This window comes from Bos mutus, chromosome 3, assembly GCF_027580195.1.
Source record: "Bos mutus isolate GX-2022 chromosome 3, NWIPB_WYAK_1.1, whole genome shotgun sequence".
NCBI lineage: Eukaryota > Metazoa > Chordata > Mammalia > Artiodactyla > Bovidae > Bos > Bos mutus.
The window spans coordinates 26,350,820-26,377,102 of record NC_091619.1 but is presented as its reverse complement, the minus strand read 5'-3'; the positions used below and the strand labels follow the sequence as shown (position 1 = coordinate 26,377,102).

General features: G+C 39.7%; 2 pseudogenes; one reads left to right on the top strand and one right to left on the bottom strand.

Moving 5' to 3' along the window:
* Positions 1-780: 780 nt before the first annotated feature.
* Positions 781-2,014, bottom strand: LOC102288044 (dnaJ homolog subfamily A member 2 pseudogene; annotated as a pseudogene).
* LOC102287759 (ATP synthase subunit beta, mitochondrial-like) overlaps positions 2,013-26,283 on the top strand; it is a 38,772-nt pseudogene continuing 14,501 nt past the window's right edge.

Sequence of the window (26,283 nt, the reverse complement as noted above, 5' to 3'; positions counted from 1 at the left end):
ACATGATGATTTAATAAACATATACAGTTGACCCTTGAACAATTTGGATGTTGGGGGAGCTAACCCCAAGCAGTCAAAAATCCAAGTACTACTTTTTTTTTTTTTTAATTTACACCAACTGCTTTTTATTATTCAGTTCCAGAAGCCTTTCACAAGATGGTAAAAAAAAAAAAAAAAAAAAAACAGGTGGGGGCGGGGGAGAAAGAAAGAAAGAAAAAGAAATACCCCCCACCCCGCCCAAAACTTTACAACCACAGCTCACCTAATGATATTTTTTCCATTGTTCCCAGTCAGCTCCAAACCTATTGTGTGCAAAGCCCATTTTCCCATGCATCTAAATGATAGACACAGGCTATGAAATTCTTTATTCTATTTGTAGCAGCTTATGCAGGTGCAGCCAAACACAAAGCTTCAGGACGAACTGTACACAAACTTTACAATGTGGGAATTGAATTTAAAATATGAAACATAAAATCTACACAAAACTGATAAAAATCAAGCACAGATATCAGGACTGAAACTTATAACCCATGTGTGAAAGGGAGTCTTGTTTCCTTTCAAGTGCTTTATTCTGCTATAGAACAGTCGAAATGAAGATGGAAAGCTTTGTGGTTAGTTTAAATTATACACTCTGTAGATACTATACCAATTTTAAAAGTTACACATAGACCAACAGATGTCCATCAGTTCATCTGGGTTGACCAGACGCTCCAGCTGGATTGCGGAAAACAAATCAGGCCAATGTGGAAAGAAATTCCACCTGTGCAATTTGTTTGCAGAGTTTACTGACGGGCACATTGCACTCCTGGTCCATGATGGCTACTGCTTTCTTCATCAGAGCTATCATTATAGGCTTCATGCCCCTGGCTGCCTCCTGAGCCCCGAGTGCTATCAAATTCTTGAAGCTCTACCTCCTCAGTGTCTCCAATAACATTTGGAACTTCTGGTCTAAATGGCAGAAGATCTTCTAATTCAGAAAGTTTATCTGGGTTGATCTAGTTGTTTTCAGGAAACTGCACATCAAACTTTATGTAAAGATCACCTTTTTCAAAGGGATTACGATATTGTGGCATTCCTTCACCTCGAACTACACGAACACATCCTGGTTCAATTACTTTGCCGGGGGGTATTTCACCACAATCTGACGTCCATCAAGGTGCTTAAATGGGAACTGAAATCCTCAAAGAGCTTCAGCAAGTCCTATCTTATATGTCATGTGCAAATCATTCCCATCTCTCTGGAACACCTCATGCTCTTTTTCTTGTAGCAAAAGAACAATGTCTCCTGGTTCCACTCCTGGGGCCTGGTCTGCTTCCCCAGTAAATGTAATTCTCTGTCCATGTTTCATGCCTTTGTCTAAGTGGACTTCAAGAATCTTGACTTCTTTCATCACTTTCCTCCCTTCACATTTTTTACAGCGGTCCTTTTCATTAATTACCTCTCCTTCTCCATCACAGTCAGAACACACAGACTGCATCTGCTGTACCATCCCTGGAGCCAGCTGTCTGATCATGATGCGTAAATCTCGACCCGGACAAGCACTACACTTCTGAACAGCTCCAGACTTCCCACCTTGGCCACTGCTTGCTCTACAGAGTACATTCTTGCTAAGTTGTAGTTTGGTTGTCCTGCCATTATACAGGTCTTCTAAAGATACTTTGAGTGGGTGCATCATGTCTTCTCTTCTGCCATTTCGACTTCTGCTCTGATTACCCATGAAGCTAAATAATCCTCTACCAAAGATGTAAGAGGAAATATCGTCCATGCCACCACCTCCACCGGTACCTTCCCGAAGACCTTGTTCTCCATATCTGTCATATAGTTTGCACTTCTCAGGATTTGATAGTACTTCATATGCAAAACTTATTTCTTTGAATTTGTCACCAGCATTTGGATTCTTATCAGGATGGTATTCTTCGGCTAACTTTCTGTATGCCTTCTTCAGCTCGTTCTCGCTGGCGCCAGGCGGGACGCCCAGGATGTCCTACAGTTTCATGTCGGCCACGTTCTCCATGGCGGCCGGCCGGGCAGCGCTCAGGAAAGAAGGCAGAGAAGGAGGAGGAGTGGAGCCGGGCCCTAAGCAGCGGCAGAGGTGGCGGCAGCACAGGCGGAGCCCAGGTACTACTTTCATTGCTTCAAAAATTGGTGGGAATGCAAACTAGTACAGCCACTATGGAGAACAGTGTGGAGATTGCTTAAAAAACTGGAAACAGAACTGCCTTATGACCCAGCAATCCCACTGCTGGGCATACACACTGAGGAAACCAGAAGGGAAAGTGACACGTGTACCCCAGTGTTCATCACAGCACTGTTTATAATAGCCAGGACATGGAGGCAACCTAGATGTCCATCAGCAGATGAATGGATAAGAAAGCTGTGGTACATATACACAATGGAGTATTACTCAGCCGTTAAAAAGAATACATTTGAATCAGGTCTAATGAGGTGGATGAAACTGGAGCCTATTGTACAGAGTGAAGTAAGCCAGAAAGAAAACCACCAATACAGTATACTAACGCATATATATGGAATTGAGAAAGATGGTAACAATAACCCTGTGTACGAGACAGCAAAAGAGACACTGATGTAAAGAACAGTCTTATGGACTCTGTTGGAGAGGGAGAGGGTGGGAAGATTTGGGAGAATGGCATTGAAACATGTATAATATCATGTATGAAACGAGTTGCCAGTCCAGGTTTGATGCACGATACTGGATGCTTGGGGCTGGTGCACTGGGACGACCCAGAGGGATGGTATGGGGAGGGAGGAGGGAGGAGGGTTCAGGATGGGGAACACATGTATACCTGTGGTGGATTCATTTCGATATTTGGCAAAACTAATACAATATTGTAAAGTTTAAAAATAAAATAAAATTAAAAACAAACAAACAAACGAACTGGGCTTCACTGGTGGTTCAATGGTAAAAAAAAAAATCACCCTACCAATATAGGAGACACAGGTTCGATCTCTGCTCTGGGAAGATCCCACATGCCACAGAGTAACTAAGCTCATGCTCCACAATTACTGAGTCCATGCTCTGGAGCCTGGAAGCCACAGCTACTCAGCCCACCCATTCTAGATCCCGAGCACCGCAACTAGAGAGTAGCCCCCGCTTGCCACAACTCAGCACAGCCAAAAATAAATAAATAAGTAGCATTTAAAAAAAGAAAAAACAAAGGAATTGATAAACGATGCAACCAAGGGCAGGAAGATGAAACAGTTTGGATAGAATTAGGACTCAAACCCTTGTTCTTTTGATTTCACAATGTTGTGAGCTCTAATTGAACACAAAATTTCCCCCACCCTTAGTTAATTTAGAAATCTAGAAAATGAAAATCTAGGTACTATGTTTATTGAAAAAAATCTGTGTATAGACGGACTGCACAGTTCAAATCTATATTGTTCAGGAGTTAACTGTATATAGTGAAATGATTGCTATTGTCAATATGTCTCCTTGATAAATCAAAACCATTATCATTATAAAATATCCATCTTTATACTTGATATTATTTCTTTTCCTGAATCCCATTTCTGATATTAAGTCCACTTCAACTTTCTTTTGTTTGATGTTTGCATAGTATATTTTTCCTATCAGTGTCTTTATATGTCAAGTGCATATTTGTAGGTAACATGTATCTGGATTCAGTTGTGGCTTTTGTTTTATTTTTGTTTGGGGTCTTTTTTAAATCAAATCTTATGATGTCTGTATTTTATTTATTATTATTTTTAAAATATCTATTTATTTATTTGGTTGGACAATGTCTCCCAGCACATAGGCTCTTTAGTTGTGGCATATAAACTCTTAGTTGTGGCATATGGAATCTAGTTTTCTGACCAGATATCGAAACTAGGCCCCCTGTATTGAGAGTGCAGAGTCTTAGCCACTGGACCACCATGGAACTCCCTCTGCATTTTAATTGGAGTGCTTTGACCATAACATTTAATTACTTAAGTTAAACATTTAATTAAACATTAAATATTTTACCTGTTAAACATTTAATTACTTAAGTTAAATACCACTTTGATATTTGTTTCCTATTTTGTCTACCAATTCTTTATTCTTTATTTCTTCCGTTCAGTTCAGTTCAGTTCAGCCGCTCAGTCGTGTCCGACTCTTTGCGGCCCCATGAATCTCAGCATGCCAGGCCTCCCTGTCCATCCCCAACTCCCAGAGTTCACTCAGACTCACGTCCATCGAGTCACTGATGCCATCCAGCCATCTCATCCTCTGTTGTCCCCTTCTCCTCCTGCCCCCAATCCCTTCCAGCATCAGTCTTTTCCAATGAGTCAACTCTTCGCATGAAGTGGCCTAAGTACTGGAGTTTCAGCTTCAGCATCATTCCTTCCAAAGAAATCCCAGGGCTGATCTCCTTCAGAATGGACTGGTTGGATCTCCTTTATTTCTTACTTTTAAAAAAATTAATCAAGTAGTTTTACTAATTCAAGTGTACTTCCTCTTGACTTACTAGCTACACTTCTTCATTTCATTATTTTAGTGGTTACTCTTGTGCTTACAATAAGCATCTTTGACTTTTTACAGTCCACCTTGAGATAGCACTATACCTCTTCATTGACATTATAAAGATCTCACCATCATTAACTTCCCTTTCACCTCTTTTCCTTTATGCTATGTTGTCATCTGTTTATTTCTTCATTATCTTATAAACACTAAAGTCCTGATGAGAACCAGCTCATTGGAAAAGACCCTGATGCTGGGAAAGATTGAAGACAAAAGGAGAAGGGGGTGGCAGAGAATGAGATGGTTTGATAGCATCACCAATTCAATAAACATGAATCTGAGCAAACTGAGATAGTGAAGGACAGGGTAACCTGGTGTGCTGCAATCCATGGGTTTACAAAGAGTTGGACACGAGTTAGTGACTGAACAATAGCAACAACATGATTAATTTTACTTTAAGCCATCTAATCATCTTTTTAAAAGATTTTTTTAATAAAAAAATTATTTTTGTATTCTGATGATCATTAGTCCTAAGTCAAATTCAAATTCCTATTATTAGTTTTATCTGAAGAACTTTAAACATTTTTGGTTATAATATGGCATGATAATCTGTTAACATCTGATAACATTTCAGAGATTTTTTAGCATTATTTCATGCTCAGTTTTGAAAGATATTTTTGCTGAATATAGGATTCTAGATTGAATTTTTTGATATTTCTTTTTTATTATGGTAAAATGAGCATAATATAAAAGTTACCATTTTAATTTATATTTTTAACGTGTGTGGTTCAGTGGCATTAAATACTTAAATTTTTAAGGATGTCAGTCCATTGTATTCTGTCCTACTCTTTTTGATGAGAAGTCTACCATCATTCAAATATTGGTTTCTCTGTATAATTATTTATTCCCCTCTGGCTTGTTTTAGTATTTTCTCTTTATCTCTGGTTCTCAGAAATCTGATTATTACATACCATAGTGTGATTTCTTTATGTTTATTCTGCTTGAGATTTGTTGGGTTTCTTAATCTGTAGACTCACACTTTTCATCAAATTTGGAAAAACAATGGTCATTATTTCTTCAAATATATTATCTGCTTTTTCTTTCCTGTTCTTTTGGGACTCCATTTGTAAATTGAATATATATTCAATATGTTAGATCACTGATATTGTCCCATGGGTCAGTGAATCTCTGCTCACTTTTTCTCATTCTTTTTTTCTCTCTGCACTTCATTTTTGATAGCATCTATTGTTATGTGTTCAACTTCAGTGATGCTTACTTCTGTAGTATTTTCTCAATGTCAACCAATTTATTTTTCATTTCAGTTATTGTATTTTTTACTTAAATTTTTCTGAGTCTTTATCTTCTCCTCATCATGATGATGTTTTCTTTTACATTCTTGAGCAGAAGAAGTGTATTGGTCTGCTTGAGATGCCATATTAGAATACCCCAGATTTGGTGGCTTAAACAGAAATTTATTTCTCACGGTTCTGGAAGTTCGCAAGTCCAAGATGCTTGTCTATTTGGTACCTGGTTAGAACTCTCTTCTTGGCTTGCAGATAGCAATCTTCTCACTGTGTCCTCACATGGGTAGAGGAGAGAGTGAGAAAAACAGAAGCAGAGAAAGATAGAGAGGCAGAGGCAGAGAAAGCACTGGTGTCTCTTCTTGTAAGGACACTGATCCTGTTTTATCAGGGCCCCACCCTCATGACCTCACTTAATCTTAATTAACTTCTTATAGGCCCTATCTCTAAGTACAGTTACATTGGGGATTAAGACGTCAACATATGGATTTTGAGTGGTGACACAATTCAGTCAGTTACAAATTCAGGAGCGTATTTATAATAGTTTTAAAGTCTTTGCTGCTAATTCCATCAGTACTGTTTTTCTCTTGGTCTGTTTCTGACTTTTGTCCTAGTTGTAGGTAAATCTGTTGCTTTGTATATTAGCAATATTAGAGTAGAGGCTAGAAATTGTGAATTTTATCTTGTTGGATGCTATATTTTGATGTTACTTTAAAGAGTGTTTAACTTTTATCAGCAGGCAATTAAGGTATTGCAGATTAGTTTGAGCTTCTTGCAGTTTGTTTTTAAACTCTTTTAAGGCAGGACCGGAGTTGTCTTCATTTCAGGCTAGTTTAGTCCTAATTGTAAGTTTGGATATTTCTGGAGACTGTATTTTATGCCCCATGTATTATATAAACATTTCTCCAATTTGTCCAAAGAGAATTTTTACCATTCCCAGCCCTGTGAGAGCTCTTGAAATCATCATATAATTTTGAGTAATTGCTCTTGTTTCAGATGTTATTCATGCAAAACTTCACTGGATTTACTCTACATGTATACAGATAGGTATTCAATTCTTCTTCAGATTTCTGGAGCTCTTCCTTGGAGTCACTCTCTTCTCTTGTACATTCTAGCCTTGAAATTCTTGCTGCTTCAGCTTTCCAGAACTCTGATAGTTGTCTTTTCAAAAAACAAGATTGGGGGAGTGGGAGTACAAACTGTCGGCTGTCAGATAGGCTCTAGAAGGTATTATACAACGTGGGGAATATAGCCAATATTTTGCAATAACTGTAAAGAGAAAACAACCTTTAAAAACTGTATAAAAATAAAAATAATTTTAAATAAAAGATAATACAGTTATATGTTTAAAAGAAAAACAGGATTGGTGGAGTCTTTTGGGGCTTCTCCTTCCTGTACCCCAGTCTTGGAATTACCCCCAGACAGAAAGCGTAGGCACTGGTAAGCCTCACCTCATTTGTCTCCTTTTTCTCACTGACTGCACTCTTCTGCTATCATCCAGTGTCTGAAAATAGTTGTTTCCTATATGTTTTCCAGTTTTTAGATCGGGTCCCATGGGAATATAATTCCAGATCACCTTATTTCTTCATCACTGGAAGCAGGTGTTCACATCTGAAAGATTTCTTTGGTTTTATTTTTTCTTGTTTGGATTTAAAATCATAGAACGAAAAATAATTAAGAATAGTGGAATCAAAAGTCTGGAATGAGAACCTTTTTACATTTTACGGTACAATTAAGGCCTATGTACATACAACAATCTACAGATGATATATTACAGGGTCTAAAAATTCATGTCTAGTTCCTTCCCCTCTTGAAACTGTTTAATCCTCTGTGTCAGCGGTACAGATATTCTGTGTTCCAGTTCTATTTGAATATATTCTTCCAGGTTCTCTTGATATTTTCATGTAGATGTCAAAAGGTGTTCTTTTCTTATCCCAGGTTGATCTTTGATCTTTGATGAACCATCATTTTCTTGTACAAAGTCCCAACTCTCAGGCACTCTATTGGTAATCTGCTGCTGTATAGCAAAACCACTTCAAACTTCATGACCCAAAGTGGCTTTTCGCAAAGCTCATGGATTCTGTAGATCAGAAATTCAAGGATGCTGCAAGGATAGCTTGTTTCTGCTCTCTTATCTGGGACCTTGACTGGGGTTGACTCTAACACCTGCAAAATACGATCATTTGGAATCATTCTTACTCAGATAACTGATGCCTGTGGATTTGATGCTTGGGCTCAGCTGGAGCTGTTAGACCCCCACGTGATCTCTTCAGGTGGCTTAGGATCCTTAGATCATAGACGTGGCTTCTAAGAGAGACCAACCTGAGAGGAAGCATCCAGAGTGAGTGTTCTAAAAGTCAAAAACTGAAGATGAAAACGTTTAATCTAGTATCAAAATTCATGCAGTGTTATTTCCACCTCATTCTCTTATTTAACCTAGATTCAAGGAGAGGGAAATTAATTTCCATCTCTCAGTAGAGTGACAAATAGGAAATGACAAGGTCACATTAAAGATGAGCATGTGGATGGTAGATATTGTTGTGGTTCTCTTTGGGAAATACAATTGGCCACAGTTCTCCATCTTATATCCTTCCTACTAGCAACATACTCCTTTCCCTGAATACCTTAAATTCCCATCTCATTACAGCATGAGACTTGGGCTCATGGTCCAATGTTGTATCATCTAAATCATGTCCATATGCAATTTGAAGACTTATGAGCTAAAAAGATAAGTTCTCTCCTCCCATCCCACACCTGACATATAACGGTGTGATGGGTATTGAATGACTGCAATTGATACTGCTGTTCAAAAAGGTGAAGCCAGAGCAGTCACTGGTCTATGGCAGTTCTGAAAGGTATCAGGGAATATGTTGCCAGCTCTTTGATTAGGGCTGTCTTGCTCTCTGGGTGTTGTACTCCATGATTCTAAGCTTCACCCTTTCAGTGATCTCTACATTTCCCTGAGAAAAGTCCATGCTTGCAAGAGTAGTTTTACCAAGCTGTTTCCTGTCCATAGAAATTATGTACATATAATTTTATTTTATATGTCTTTATTTTACATTGTCTTTAATCCTTTAGGGCCAACCTAGTGTAAAGTTTTAATTTATTGAGTTTCTCAGGTACCAATTTATAATTCACTTCATTATACAAAAGCTGTACCTTCAAATCTCAAAATCCTTCTTCCCTGAGTTCTCCATGAAACTGCTGAGGGACAGAAACCTGATCATTCCTAGATGCTCTCTTACGCGCCCAAGAGAGGATCTTGGAGGTGTACACCTGAGATATTGAAAAAGGCTATTTTTCTAAATCTGTTAGGCACTGTCTACAGTATATCTAAACTCTTAGCAAAGGGTTTTACACTTATAAACTTGGCTTCAACTTTACCCTGAGCTCACATTTTTTTGATCTCTGCCTTAAGGTCATTTCTCACTTAGAGAAAATTTTGTTGGTGGAAAATTGTTCTCAAACCTATATATTTTCGCCAAGTTCTGCTTCAAAACTTAATAATTCCTATTTCTGATTATGTCCATCAGTACCCTATGCTGTACAACTAGAAATATTCAGGTAAATTCCTCAACTTTCTGCTCAGATATAGTTTTAACTAAATCATCTTGTCTATTATATCCATTTCCAATCTCCCATATTTTCACAGAAGACAGCGTCGCAAAAATTTCTACCACTGTGCACCGTGAGTCCCCCTTTCGTCCAGCTGTCAGTAACAATTTGTCACTTTTCTTTAGGCTGTTACCATGGCCTCCTTGAGCCTATTGGACTTCTGCCTGCTATTCTGTCTCCAGACTTATGCTGCGTAGGTTAGAATTTATTACAATAGTACCCACTTCCAGCACCAAATTTTGTATCACTTAACATTTGAGCAAAGAAGGTAAAATTACTGAGTGATCTAGAATATGTGATTTTTTATGGGAATCTTAGCTTATGTAAAACGACATTGCTAGATAGGTTTTTCTCCCTCAATTTTTGCAAGTCACTTCCAACTTCTAAATGGCAAACCCGAAAATGACTTCATCGTTTGGCACCCTTGCCTAGGCCGTCCATCCATGGCACTGTGCTTCCAGCTTATCTGTCTGAAACTTTGTGGCGTCCTTCACAGCAAGTTGCTGCCAGAGAGTTCTTTCTCACTGTTGCCTCGGTGACCTTGCCAGCTGTTGACTACAAATTTCCTCACCACTTCCAGTTGGTGGCCAGTGGCTGACTCCTGGCTCTAGTTTTGCCTCTGCCTGCTAGATTGGCCTTGATGCTTCATACCAACACTTTGTTTCTGGCTGGACTCTCACCCCAGTCTCAACCTTTAGCTCCCTTTCCAGTCTAACTTCCCAAGACCTACACAGCATTAGGGCCTCAGCCTTCTCGCACTGGAGTGGATACTGGAGAGTGGACTGATTTCTTGAAAGTTCAGGAGTAATGAGAGGGAAAAGTAATTTTTTGATTGGAATTTTAACTAAAAACCAATTATTCCATCTACTTTACAGTAGGAAGTGGTCACTATGCTGCTTCTTATACTTTTCTAGGGGCTTCCCAGATAGCTCAGCGGTAAAGCATCTGCCTACCAATGCAGAAGATGCAGGTTCAATCCCTGGATTGGGAAGATCCCCTGGAGAAGGAAATGGTAACCCACTTCAGTATTCTTGCCTGGAGAATCCCATGGACAAATGAGCCTGGCAGGCTACAGTCCATGGGGTGGCAAGGAACTGGACATGACTTAGCGGCTGGCACGCACACATGCATTTCTAAGTTTGCCTTGTAGTGGTAGTGACTCAGAGACATCCCTGTTTGAGGATTTAATTGCTGTGGCTGAAACTGCAATAGCACTGATGTGCTACTTATTTGGCATTTTCTATTAATTTAATAGTAGAAATAATAATTACCATCTATTGAGACAAACACTCTGCTAAGCACTTTGTGTACATTGTCTCATTTAATCCTTATAATAATCAAGGAACTAAGAAATATCTTCATTTTACAGACAAACAAAACAAAATAAATGTGTTCAATAATTTTCTGAAAACCGGATACATAATAAGTATGGGAACCAGTATTTGATTTTAGGTCTATCCAAGGTCCATGTTCTTAACTCTATGCCAGTCTGTCCAAAACACGCAGACAAAGAACCAAAGCATGGGGACTGAGTCTTATTTCTGAGGCAGATGAGAACATGCACTTAAGCCCTGGCCTTAAACTGCTAGGTCAGTAAAGACCCTTATGACCTGGAGCCCCACAGATCCCTGGGCTCTGAAGCTACACCTGACACCAGAATGTGTCACTACCACCTTATCCAGATGAACAATGTCAAATATCTGGCAAGCTTTTTATAATTCTAATTTCCACTTCTTTAGACTGATTTTTTTTTTTCTAAAAGTCTGAATGGGTAAGATGTTGCTATAAAACAAAACTTTAGAAATCAATGTTAGAAATGGTTAAAGGATTGGAAGCATCATTGCATTTACTCATGGGATAAATCTGAGACTTTCCATAGTGAGTTCCCATGAGAGTTTTAAGGCTTAATTCAGGAAGGATCCCATCATGCTAAATGCTGGGCTGGATGAAGCACAAGCTGGAATCAAGATTGTGGGAGAAATATCAATAACCTTAGATACACAGATGATGCCACCCTTATAGAATAAAGCAAAGAACAACTAAAGAACCTGTTGATGAAAGTAAAAGAGGAGAGTGAAAAAGTTGGCTTAAAACTCACCATTCAGAAAAGTAAGATCATGGCATCTGGTCCCATCACTTCATGGCAAATAGATGGGGAAACAATGGAAACAGTGACAGGCTTTATTTTGGGGGGCTCCAAAATCACTGCAGATGGTGACTCTAGCCATGATATTAAAAGACACTTGCTCCTTGGATGAAAAGCTATGACCAACCTAGACAGCATATTGAAGAGCAGAGATGTTATTTTACCAACAAAGGTCTGTCTAGTCAAAACTATAGTTTTTACAGTAGTCATGTATGGATATGAGAGTTGGACTATAAAGAAACCTGAGCACCAAAGAATTGATGCTTTTGAACTGTGGTGTTGGAGAAGACTCTTGAGAGTCCCTTGGACGCAAGGAGATCCAGTCAATCCTAAAGGAAATCAGTCTTGAATATTCATTGGAAGGACTGATGCTGAAGCTGAAGCTGAAACTCCAATACTTTGGCCACCTGACATGAAGAACTGACTCATTGGAAAAGACCCTGCTGCTGGGAAAAATTGAAGGCAGGAGGAGAAAGGGATGACAGAGGATGAGATAGTTGGATGGCATCACTGACTTAATGGACATAAATTTGAGTAAGCTCCAGGAGCTGGTGATGGACAGGAAAGCCTGGTGTGCTGCAGTCTATGGGGTTGCAAAGAATCGGACATGATTGAGCAACTAAACTGAACTAAACTGAAGCTTTAGGATTTACTTATATTCAGGAGTTCAAGGGAGACGTGTTCTCACATGCTATGAAGAGGGATTGATCACCACTGAAAGTTCCCACATTATTTATGTAAAAGACTGTACTCTATAACATGTTTTAGACTGGCATAGACACAATAGCTTAACTCTCTTAATCATTTCCTTAAGACAGAGTTTGTTTAAAATATAGTGGACTCATTTCTTACATTGGTTTTAGGTTCTAAGTTCTTGACTATTTAATATTGCATTGGAGTGGCTAATCAATATAATTAGTTGAGAGAGAAAGCAATTGAAGCATAAGAATTAGAAAGAAATAAAACTATCTTTATTTTCAGGAAACATAATTATTGAAAACCCTAAAAAATAGATGTAGAAAGTATTAAAATAATAAAAGAATTTAATAGAGTAGCAAGTTATAAAATTAACATAAACTCAATAGCTTTTATATTACATATATAAACAAAAAACAGTGTGAGGTATAATGGAAGAGGAGAATCCATTTATGATAACAAATAAAAAAATAAAATATTTAGGCAGAAAATTAACAAGGAATGTCATAAAACTCTAAAACTCTTCTTAATGATACAAAGGTAGACCTGAACAAACGCAAATATTCCATGTTCTTATATAGAAAGACTCAATTTTATAAAGATGTTAATTCTCTCTAATTATTATGTATGATGCAATCCCCCCAAAAAATCCTCTCAGGTTATTTTTTAGACCTAGACAATTTGGTTAGAAAATTCATTTGAAGAACAAATAAATAAGAATAGATAGGATAACCCTGAAAAAGAGAATTCAGTTAGACTGGACACTAAAACATACTATAAAACCTTTAAAATAGACTTATGTTAGTGTGTGAGTAGACAGACTAATTACGAAGAAGGCAATGGCACCCCACTCCAGTACTCTTGCCTGGAAAATCCCGTGGATGGAGGAGCCTGGTGGGCTGCAGTCCATGGGGTCAAGAAGAATCGAACACGACTGAGCCACTTCACTTTTATTTCTCACTTTCATGCACTGGAGAAGGAAATGGCAACCCACTCCAGTGTTCTTGCCTGAGGAATCCCAGAGACGGGGGAGCCTGGTGGGCTACCTTCAATGGGGTCGCACAGAGTCGGACAGGACTGAAGCGACTTAGCAGCAGCAGACAAATAAAACAAAAGAAAAACTAAATAGATCCTATTGTTAATGAATGTTTTGTATACAATAAAAACATCATCTCAAATCAGCAGAGAGAAAGATCAATATTTTTTAAGTGGTATTAGGATAATTGACTGAGAAGGCAATGGCACCCCACTCCAGTACTTTTGCCTGGAAAACCCCATGGATGGCGGAACCTGGTGGGCTGCCATCTATGGGGTCGCACAGAGTCGGACACGACTGAAGTGACTTAGCAGCAGTAGCAGCAGCAGGATAATTGAATCACCACATGGAAAATAATAAAATTGGATGTATCCCTTACATTTGCTCACTAGGTTAAATTCCAAATGGATCATACAAATACAAGTACCAAAAAAGTGGCTATTTTAATAATTTGAAAGTAGTGAAAACTTAATCTAAATATGATTAAGGAAAAAAGTGACAAATGTGATTACATAATTTTTAAAAATTCCACATGGAAAAATAACACAAGTAAAATAAAAGACAAGAGATAAACTAGGAAAAATGTTTGCAACTTACATCACAGATTAATAGCTAATATATATAATATATTAAAAATAGAGAAGAAAAAAGCCAGCAACCCTATAGAAAAATAAGCTAAAGATATAGACTACTGAACAAAAAACATGGAAATAGCTCTTAAGTGTTATGGGAAAATGTTCAGTCCTGCTCATGACAGGAGAAACCACACTGGGATATCATTTCTCATCTATCAGATTGGCAAAAATTCAATTCTGGCAACAAAGTCTATTGGCAAGCCTATGGGGAATTAGGTTCTCTCAAAATCGCTGGTGGAGATATAAAGTGTTGAATCCTATGAAGGGGAATTTGGCAAGATCTAGTAAAATTATCTATGTATTTGTTCTTTATTCTGGCAATCTACTTCTAGGAATATTTCCCAAAGATACACCTGCAAAATAATGAAAAGATATTTTCACAAAGCAATCCATTGTAGTCCTATTAGTAGCAAAAGCCTACACCAACCAAATATCTGTCTGTAGGAGACTGCTTGAATAAATTATGCTGTATCTATGAATGGAACACTTATGCACCTGTATAAAGGAATGGTGATTCTCTTCATACATTACAATACGACAATGGTGAGATCCCCAGGATTTACTGTTAAGTAACAAAAGGCATGGTGAAGAAAAGCATGTAGAGTAATTCATCTTTTTATCTATGAATAGAGGATACACATACGGTTCAAACATATACATATATTAATATGTACACATTTATATTTATATTTAAAATTTTAAATATTAAAGTGTTACTATGGTATTATATGAACTGGTGGTATCTCTATAAAATCATGATTTTTCTAGCTCACCAAAAAGACTTAGAGGCAGTGAGCAAAGCAATATTATTGAGCCCCTCTAGGACCCAAATTTTGCTTAGAAGCATGATTTCCCACTAAAAGGAATCAGGCTTCTTAGAGAAAAGGCTGATTCCAGATCGGGGGGTGGAATGTACAAGATAAGCCTGAAGCATCTTGTCATACCAAAGTCAAAAATAGCCATCAGCAACTACTGGGATCATGTCAAAAGGGCAGTGGGCCAATTGAACAGTCTCTCTTTGGGTGGAAAGGGAACAATTTGAGCATCAGTAAGGAAAATGACCGCCGTGGAATGAAATGCATCGAATATATTTAAATCCATGAGTTCATTTTTTAATTGATTGCCTCTGAAGGATATTAGAGAATGACTGAAAACAGAAATAAAACAATTGGATATTTATTATTGACTCCTAAACAAACTGTAGCTTAGGATTAAAAAAACATTAGATGAAGAAAAATCTGCCTTTTAGAAGTATTGCATTTAATATATGAAGAAGGTATGACCACAAGTCCATTCCGTAGGTCTGCCTCTCCATTCCTTCCGATAAAATAGCTTCATCAGTGTTATTTACTGGAATTAGATTTTCACCAATTTGCAAAACCTAATGAAATAATGAGTCAGACATGCCCGAGCAACTTCACTTTCACTTTTCACTTTCATGCATTGGAGAAGGAAATGACAACCCACTCCAGTGCTCTTGCCTGGAGAATCCCGGGGATGGGGGAGCCTCGTGGGCTGCCGTCTATGGGGTCGTACAGAGTCGGACATGACTGAAGTGACTTAGCAGGAGCAGCAATGAAATAATGGATCTACATGGCTATCATCAATGGCTGCTAAGGTCATAAAAAAGAGACATTTTGCACCTCCTGATAGAAACACACAATCCCTCCTGTGAAATGGTTTTGAAAAAAAGAAAAAAGAAAAAAACCAAATCTGAATCTAATTAAGCCTTCAGATCTAACTACCAATTTAAAGGATACATAGGGAATAAGGTAACATGTTAAAGAACACCATGAGGATGCAATTAGCAAAATCCAGACTGCAGGAAAGTATAAGTTAAACAATATAGTTTCTACAACAACAAAACAAGGTAATTTTTTTAAAAAAACAATGGAGAAAGATCCTACAGATTAAAAGAAATTTGCTGCTGCTGCTGCTCAGTCATTTGTCATATCCGACTCTTTGCGACCCTGTGGACTGTACTCTGCCAGGTTCCTCTGTCCCTGTGATTTTCCCAGCAAAGATACTGGAGTGGGTTGGCATGCTGTCCTCCAGGGGATCTTCCCAACCCAGGGACTGAACCCCATGTCTCCAACATCTCCTGCACTGCAGGTGGACTCTTTACCACTGAGCTACCCGGGAAGCCCAAAAGAAATTTAAGAGAGTAACTAATTGAAAGGTATGGACTTTATTCAGATCCCAATTAAAACCTCAAACATATATATATATATACACACATATATATGTATGTATGTATAGACATTCATGTGTATTTGATAATATGAAGGAATTATTGTTGGGTTTCTTTGTATGATGATGGTTTGTGATGATGTTTAAAAAGAAATCCTTATCTTGGAGATACTAAACTATACAGAGGAAAATTTTCAAAGATACAATAAAATCAGAGTGTAAAGTAAAAATCTCTTCTAGACAAAAACTATCCTTTTATAGACAAAGAAAAAAATCCCTTAAAACTCTCCATAAAGTACAGAACAGAGTCTGCCATCTTTAAATATATCTAACAGTTTTCTGTTTGCTGTTGGGACATATGAGTGTTTTTTTGTGCCAGATGAAATAGATGGCATTATATTTAAGACCTAAACAGTGTTTTAAAATGTGTATCAATAAATTCTAAAGCCATAAGTAGTGCTGAGAGTACATAGTTGAAATTATACAAGTGCAATGTGCAGCTGTGTGATTCTACCATGATCAACGTTAAACAAAGTGTCCTACCATGGGACATGGCAGCGCAAAATTCTTAATAGGGCTAGTCAAAGCACTCATTGTGAGAGGAGTGTTAAGTAAGAGAGATTCCGGCACTTGAACCACGGGACTTGGGGAGGTGGATAGTCAATGTCAGAGGCAACATTTGACATCTAGGATGGATAGCGAAAAACACATCTCAGCTCAGACCACCCTGATAGGAAGAAGTCTTCCACTCATTCATTCATTCACTCACTTAAAAAAAAACAAAAAACTTTTATTGAATACTATGAATACTTTTATTGAAAACTTTTATTGAATATTATGCTAGACACTATCTTAGATGCTTCGGCTGCTGCTAAGTCACTTCAGTCGTGTCCGACTCTGTGCAACCCCATAGACAGCAGCCCACCAGGCTCCCCTGTCCCTGGGATTCTCCAGGCAAGAACACTGGAGTGGGTTGCCATTTCCTTCTCCAATGCATGAAAGTGAAAAGTGAAAGTGAAGTCGCTCACTCGTGTTTGACTCTTCTTGACCCCATGGACTGCAGCCTACCAGGCTCCTCTGTGCATGGGATTTTCCAGGCAAGAGTACTGGAGTGGGGTGCCATTGCCTTCTCCCTATCTTAGATGATGAGGATACAAAGATGAACATATATTCCCCGTCCTCCGTTTGCTCACAGTTGAGCATGGACAGGTGAGTGGATGAGTGATTGCAATGCACCTTACTAGGTGGTGGTAGGTAGAGATGCACCCAGGAGGCCATGGGAACCTAGAGGAGGAATGTTCACATTACCTAAGGGAAGGCAGTCCCAGGTAGGCTTCAGAGAGAAGGTGATGGTTGAGATGAGCTTCGAAGCAGGAATAAAAATTAAAGACGTGAAGAGGGGTTGAGAATAGGAGAGCACTGAGACATGAAACCACGTTGAGGGCCTGGTCTTAATGGAGGCCAAAGGTGTCTTGCAATAGACAATATCTGAGAAATTCAGACACTTGCCATCCAGGAAAAAACATATAATAGACTTGGATCCTAGGGCAGGAGTTCAGTCCTGGATAGATCTGATAAAGGCAGGAACCCTCATCCTAGTAACAGAACAGAATGATGGCAAAAGTTCAGTCATTTACAGTAGGATTTAGGGCAGGGAAAGACCAGCAGAAGGCTGATTCACACTACGGAGCTACAGCTGCCTTACTCCTTCATTGTACAAACATTTGCTGAGTAATTCCTATTTGTCAGGCACTGGCTAGATGCTGGGAATACAGAAGAGGACACAGTAGCTGCCTTCAGCTTGAATACTTCTTGCTGCCTCCATAGATCATAAAAGCAGATGGTAAGATATGTCTTGTTACGGGTCTGGTACTGTTGTTGAATACTTGGATGTGTCAACTAATTTGGTGTTAAGAGCCTCTGGATGTGAATTAAGTAGCTCATCTTGGAAGAAACTCAGGGTTCACACTGGAAGCCAAGCCTTACGGGGCCCAGCAGAAAAACATGGGAAAAGTTGTAACCTGTTGGCTCCCTGTCTTCACACTGACCATTGTGCCCAATCTATGATTGATACAAGTTGATTCTCTTTCCTTTAGTTTTACCATGGACCCAGACAGGGTGTGACAATCTTGGCTCTCTGTGAGCTTGCCCCATGGACGGAGGAATGGCTGGTGGAAGAGGCACCCCCAGTGACACTGAGGTTACCTCTCTGCTTTCCATATCCCACTCTCTGCTTTCCATATCCCACTTTCTCTTTTTTGGATTCTAGCTTGACTCTGCTCTTACTCCCCGCTGATGCTGATAGAAACTGAAGATGCGGCATTGCTCAGGACTCAGAAATGGTCAACAGTTGTTGAATGTTTGCTCTAGCTTGCATGCCTGTGTGCTAAGTCACTTCATTCGTGTCTGACTCTTTGCAACCCCATGGACCATAGCCTGCCAGCCTCCTTTATCCATGGGATTCTCCAGGCAAGAATACTGGAGTGGGTTTTCATGCCCTCCTCCAGGGGATATTCCCAACCCAGGTGTGGAACCTGTGTCTCTTATGTCTTCTGCATTGGCAGGCGGTTTCTTTACCACTAGTGCCACCTGGGAAAGACAGCATCCTGAATGATATGGGAAGCTTTTGGAGAGGAACTTTTTCTGATTTTCCCTCTCCCTTCTCCTCTATATCAAAAGTCTAGCTAATCTTCCAAAACTACTTCTTTTATGGAGTATTTCACAATAGCATCTATCCACCATTTACCCATCCAACCATCCATCCATTCATCTATCCATCCATCTATCTACTTATTCATTTAACAAATATTTATTGAGCACCCACTATGTTAAAGACCCTGTGTATACAACATCGAACACTAGATTTTGTCCCCACCTTCATGGAGTTTAACCACTTCATCTACAGGTATCTCTCATTTTCCTGACTGACTGTAGTTCTCTTTAGAAAGTTAGTCCCCTACTACATCCTGCTGTGGCCTGACATTTTCATGCATTTGTGACTTATCTCTCCAGTACAATTATAAGCACAACAAAACCAGAACTGTGTCTAATACTTTCTGATATCTGTCATGGGGCAGGTCCAGTTGCTACACAGAGAGTGTTTAATCTGTACTTGTGAATGAATCTGCAGGCGCAAATACTCTGCCCAGGTAGGAATGGAAGGTTCCTCTGGTGACTGTACTGGGACTTTGAGACACTGACTCATCCCTTTCCTGGCAGGCCTGCACTGGCCCATGGGTGGGGACTGAAGAGTGAGATGCTTTGTACAACAATCAGATTTAAGTACAAGGAAGAGCATGTACAATATAAATTTTAAAAAGGAAAAGTGAAATATGACACTGGATGTCCGTGATGAAAAAGTGTGACTGCAGCTGTTTTCTCAGAGTACCATTGGGCCACGTGACATCCTGCCATGCCATCCTCATGTCACCTACTGCAATCTGATACATTCTGGACCAGAAACTCCTGTATGGCTACAAACTGAGGCTGGAGTATAAGGGTGGGCTGTCTTAGTCTTAATTATCAAAACCATCAAACTCACCTGTCCTAGAAATCTTAGGCATAGAATTTCATTTTTTATCTGTGAATTTCTCCTTTTTTTTTTTCACCTAAACTGAGAGCAGGACTGGCCTTTAGCAAACTGCAAATAAAAAGGTTTGGAGTACCCTCAATCTTTATTTTATTCACTCTTTCTCCCCTCCTTCCACCTTAACTACACTCCTTTTTTCACCCATGGGACTTTCCAGGTGACTGAACTAAACCTGAGCACTATAACTACTGCAGCCCACTCCTTAGAGCCCAGGTTCTGCAACAAAAGAAACCACTGCAATGAGAAGCCCCCACATCTCACCTAGAGAGTAGCAAATGATCGCTGCAACTAGAGAAAGCCTGTGCGCAGCAACGAAAAGCCGGCACAGCCAAAAAAAAAAAAAAGATAAAGACAAGAAAATAAGGCTATAAAAAATAAATAGAATCAAGACTGATGGTAAAGAAGAAGTCTTCCAGTGGAAGTTTGGATATCATCACTTAGAGGTAAAGGCATGAGAAACATTTGGGGCAAACATACAGTGGCTCTGAGATCATATTAATTGTCAATGACTTGATACTGACTTTAGTGCTTCTGTTTCCTCCTTGCCTTTGTTATCAGGTAGTTTATCTTGGGGTTTCCCTGGTGGCTCAGCAGTAAAGAATCTACCTGCAATGCAGGAGACCAGAAGACTCTGGTTCAATCTCTGGGTTGGGAAGATCTCCTGGAGGAAGAAATAGCAACCCACTCCTGCATTCTTGCTTGGTGAATCCAATGGACCAAGGAGCCTGGTGAGCTACAGTACATAGGGTCACAAAGAATCAGACGTGATTGAAGCAACTGAGCATGCACACATGCAGCTTACCTTAAGCTCAAATCTTTTAAAAAGTCAACTTTTAATCTTTCACTATTGGGAAGACATGAGTTATAAACAAAGGGCATGGTTTCAGATATATTTATTTCCTAGATGCCCTGGGTTTATAGAGTTCGATAGCATGCATCTTTAATAGAATTGACTAAAACTGTTGACATTGTCAAATATCAAAGGAGAGTTTCTTTTGCTGACTAAGGAGATGAACACATGTCATAAAAGCAGTGACTCTTCAATTAGCTAATGACCTTCCCTGACGGCTCAGATGGTAAAGAATCTGCCTGCAATGTAGGAAACCCAGGTTTAATCCCTGGGTCAGGAAAATTCCCTGGAGAAGGAAATGGCAACCCACTCCAATATTCTTGCCTGGAGGATTCCATGGACAGAGAAGCCTGGTGGGCTACAGTCCATGGGGTTGCAAACAGTCTGACACAACTGAGTGATTAACACTTGCAACAATTTTGAGAGTCATTCTAATAGTCTATGAGGATAATTCAAGCAAGAAAAGTTGTCACAGTGTGATTGATTGTCATTTGCTGCTAGGATTGTCCTGAGTTCAGGTGGGGCGTGCTCAGGTCTATGGAGACTGGAAATCAAGACTTCTTGATTTGAAGTCTTAACCCTGAACAAAGGTCATTTTTTCCACAAAGTCTTTCCTGGTTTCCAGTCCCTGTGGAATTGACCAATCGCCTTATCTGTATCCTCGGCTTATCAGGAGTATGGCCTCTTCTGTTAGACTGTGAGTCTTACAGGCAGAGATTAGCCCATTCACATCTGTAGCCTCAGTGCTGACAAAGTGTCTGTACAAGTGGATGCAATAAAGTATTTGTGAATGAATGAATAAATTTAGCCTTACTCCATTTGTGTGGGTGAACATATCTTTTTTGGATTGAACAGAAATCATAGAAACTTGGAATAAGGTAACTGTTCAGTCTTCACTAGTCTCATCCATTTAAGGTACTGGATTAAAGACACATACAGAGGAAGGTTATGGTAAGGACAAGGATGCTCTATCAATTTCAGCTTCCCAGATGATAGTGCAGATAAGTCGTCAAGTGTGTTTTGATACGCATGGTTTGCCCAGGAGTTGGTCAGAGCTCCAGGAACCTATGGGACTTACTCCAGATGTGGCTATTTTAGCAAGTATTTCCTAAGGTAGATAACGCAAGTTTAAAGTTGAACTGTTCTATGCTATGATTATGTGGGGACCTGAGGCAATACTTTATCCTGTTCAAAATAGCTGAACTCCTCGGCATTGAGATAGTTCTAGCCAAGCTAGGATATTAAAATACCTCCTCTTGCCAAATACAACATGCAGCATGAACCCAGAGCCAATCTGCTAAGACATTGAAAGCAAACGCGAGCAGGCAGACATACAAACAGCAATGTACACTGCTTGTAGCATAGATGGTTTTGGACAATTCAAGAATTCTGCATCCCAGCCAAGTGGTAAAAAGTTACAGGATGTGTTTTCATCTTGTTAGTAAAGGTGGGGCTGCCTGTCCTCCCAGAGCGTAAGACCTGGCCCTTCTTTGTTGGGTTAAGCTCATGTCCACTGACAGATCCTCCTGCCCCACCAAGTGACCTTGGGCCTCCGAAGAGCCAGCTCCTTCCAGCAATCAAAAAGTTGCTACAGTTTCCATTCATTGGGGTATTCCTCTCCTTCAGCCTCACCCTCCAATTGTAGTTGGCCTGCTGTGATGATGCTAGTAGAGGCAATGCCAATCACTCCTCTCTCCTTTTGGATAGAGGAGGAAACGTTGCTGGGAGGGAAGAGGAAGAAACGCTATTCTGGAGAGGATTAGGAGTAGCTTTGAAGTACAGTGAATGCCACTATTGTTGACTGAATTCTACTCTGTGCTGGGCACTTTATCCCTATTTCATTGAATCCTTCAAACAATCTGTAAGGTAAATACTAATATGATGAGCTCCAGTTTGCCAGTGAGGTTCAGAGGGATTAAATAATCCACCAGCTCAGTTAACCAGTGAGGGCTGCCCTCTGATGATTCAGCTTACCCTTCTGTTCTGTGTGGCCTCCTCTGTGTGTTATGTCCCAAAGGAAAGCTCCCTTAACACCTAGTTCTACAACAGTCTATTACACAGAGTGAAGTAAGTCAGAAAAAGAAAAACAAATATCATATATTAATGCATATCTATGGAATCTAGAAAAATGGTATTGATGAACCTATTTGCAGGGCAGGAATAGAGACTCGGACATAGAGAACAGTCTTATGGACATAGTGCAGGCAGGAGAGGGTGGGACGAAATGAGAAAGCAGCATTAAAATTTGTACGTTACCATGTGTAGCATACCTAGCTAATGGGAAGTTGCTGTATAACACAGTGAGCTCAACCTGGTGCTCTGTGACAACCTAGAGAGGTGGGATGGGGTGGGAGGTGGGAAGGAGGTTCAAGAGGCAGGGAACACATGTATATCTGTGACTGATTCATATTGACGTCTGGCAGAAACCAACACAACATTGTAAAGTAATTATCCTCCAGTTAGAAATAAATGATAGGAAAAGACCTGGTTCTACCCTTTCTCCAGGACAATTGAGATGGGGAGAGATGAGCCGAGGGCCACCTCTGGGATAGGAAGAGGCTTCACGCCCTAGAGAATGACTTCCTCCCTACGCTTGTGTGATGGCCCTTGGCCTTAAATAATTGAAACAAGATGACAAGGATGATCTCAAAAAGAGACCAGGCCTCGGAGCCTGGGCTTCTAGTTGGGGTTGCCTTCCATTCATTCAAACTCCTTTGGAGCCAATTTTTCAGAATTTAAGATTTTGTTTATTTAATATAAATTGATATAGTTTTCTTGACAATAATATACCCTTCACTGTGCTTGGGAAGGAAGTTTTATGATGGTCATTCTTGGTTATCAGATATTTTCTGAGCAACAACTTAATAGCTGAAGGGGAAATAGCATTGAAAAGTTTGTCTGTTGACAGCAGCAGCAAGCTAATATTAAACTTAATCTCATGTTTATCCTGGTACGACATTATTTAAACAACATGGAAAGAACCACGCTGGCCACTAGGACCAGGCAGTGGTCCTAGGCATCATAGGTCATAATCAGTGACCAGGCACCATTACCAAAATGATGACTTTGGTAATATATGACTTCCAAATTCTTATTTTTACCTCTCATTAGAAATTTTACTGTCCTGATTTATCCATATAATTTTAACTGATATTTGGTGTTACCAGGGGGGTTTATTTCAATATCCTTAACAATTCCCACTAGGAAACTATTTTTACTACTCACTGTAATTGGATTGTTAAAGTTTCCTGTGTAAGAAAATTAGCATTTTTCCCATAGTTTGAAAAAAAAAAAAAGCAGACATTAAAAAAAAAAGACCTTAAGGGAGAAACTCAGTTTGTGCTCCTGATTTGTGGTGGCTTTTTCTGGTTCATTTTTAAAGTATCCATTACCCAAAAAATCTCTAGAACATGTCCATGTTACAAAGTATAGTTAACCTATAGTTATATTTATAGTATTTTTGTATTTACTTATATTAAATTATATGTTTAAATATAGTTAAGTTACACAAACAATAGTTAAATGAATTACAGAAGCTAGAGTAGGAAATCCTCATAAAAGAGAAAGAAGCCAGAAAAATAATGTCTGAGCATCTCTAACCCTCGGAGCCTGCCGTGTAGGTCAAGAGACAGGAGTGGAAAGAGTTGATGAGAAATCTCTTGAAGCACCCTTTCTTCTTCCTGAAAAATCCAGGGATAGCAGAGGAGAGTGGGGCATTCAGAGCCCTGGGCTGCTGTGCCAGGAATAAGGATAACCTGGTATCATGGGCCAAGATGCCCCTCAATAAATATTTGTTGATTTCACTGAGAGTGATGAGTCTTACTAGTGCCCAGGTTCAGAATCATAAACTTCTTGCGTTGAAGCAATACTCTGAATTGCCCTTAGATGCAAGCAAAGAAATGCAGGTTTTGGAGGGCAAGCTAATGTGATGGAGACAGTTGGTAATTAGACTACTCTGAAATAGTTCCTGTTACACAAAGCTCTTATTTTGACGCAAATCAATGCATCACTCTTTCCCTTTAAACTTTCTCCATTTCCTATGCAACTAAATCACAGCATGACCTTTAACAGCCTCTCAGTCTAAAATTCCCTTTTTCTTGGCTTGGAGGCACCCTGTTGTGTGATCATTCTCGGTAATAATAACGTATTGATGTTGGCTCTTAGAATAATGACTATTTCACTAGGACACTGACTATTGTAACCAAAGGATTAGTTGAAACTACTCTTTTTTTTGAAAGGAATCCAGCTGGAGAGGATCTTCTGTCCTGTTTGGAACTAATAGTCTTGAGAGGAAACTGTAGATTACATTTAATCCCAGGAATTATGTAGATGACGGAGGACGTTGCTAGAGCCAAGACGACTTGCTGGAGGGAGTCTTTTCTTCAGTCCATCCCTGCTGTACATGCTCCACCATGAACACTTAGAATGCAGCAAAGGTTGTTCACCTGTAACAAGAAGAGCCAATTCTGACTACATGTTGGATCTGTTTCTTTGACTTTCATCTCTGCCTTTCATTGCTTTTATTATTATAATCATACATAATAGCCTGCCTTAGAGAACCTTACCCCTCTGCCTGACTGTTAAACTAAAATGACTTAGTTCAGCTCATAAGGAGCTAACCCTGCCCATCTGAATGGCTGAAGGAAAGGAGAAATTAACACATCTCCAATTTTGCAAGATAATGGTCTTTTACTTTACTTCCCTACCTCCTTTCCCTTTCTGCTATATAAAAGAAACGGGCATGCAGACCTCAATGAGATGGGTTTGGAGACACTAGTCTGCAGTCTTCTTGGTCTGCTGCTGTGTGCATGCTCGTTGTGCCCGACTCTGAGGCCCCATGGACTGTAGCCCACCAGGCTCGTTGTGTCCATGGAATTTTTCAGGCAAGAATACTGGAGTGGGTTGCCACTTCCTACTCTAAGGGATCTTCCTGACCCAGGGATGAAACCCATGCCTGTTGCATCTCCTGCATTGGCAGGCAGATTCTTTACCACTAGCGCCATCTGAGAAACCAGATTTTGGAATAAAGTCGTATTCCTAGCCTCGACACCTCAGTTTATTGGTCTGTCATGCAGAGAGCAGAGTGAACTCGGTGTTGATAGCATATTCTTTGCTAGAAATTCTTGCCTCTTGCCTTCTCCCTTGCCTCTCTCCATTCAGAAAATGCCTACTCATCTTTCTAGATTCAAGTTCAAGTACTGCTTGCTCTACCAGCCTTCCCCAGCCTTCCCCCAACCCTGTGCTGGAGCAGACACACTGCAGGTGGAGCTGGTGGCGTGCATTTCTTCCCAAATCTTTGCTCAGTGACTTCACTTTGGTATCTTGAAATCAATCAAGCTGGATATTATAAATCAAGGAAATCGCCAAATGCTACAAATAAGAACAGTCTCCCCGACCCCAAAGAGCTCATTTTTATCCATACCAGCACCTACTGGGTAACACTCAGCTGGTTACTGTACACAGAGAGAAAAACCTCGATGATAGTAGAATAAGGATTATAACATGGAAGAATGATCTTTTCAAGTTGCAAATCTCGCGTGAGGAAACACACAGAGAGAAGGTCTTTGCCACTAATTCCAGTTCTCTTTCTACACACAATTGTGAAGTTCTAAAGTTCTAAGAAGTCTAAAGTGACAGGTTCTGTTTTGGCAACATTTAAGGTGGCAAAGGCTCCCTAGAAAAAGGTACTCCTGGGATTCAGTAAGACAAAGTGACAGTGAGGAAAGCTAAAATGCTGGGTTGGAGGGAGAAGCCAGGAGGTAGGGT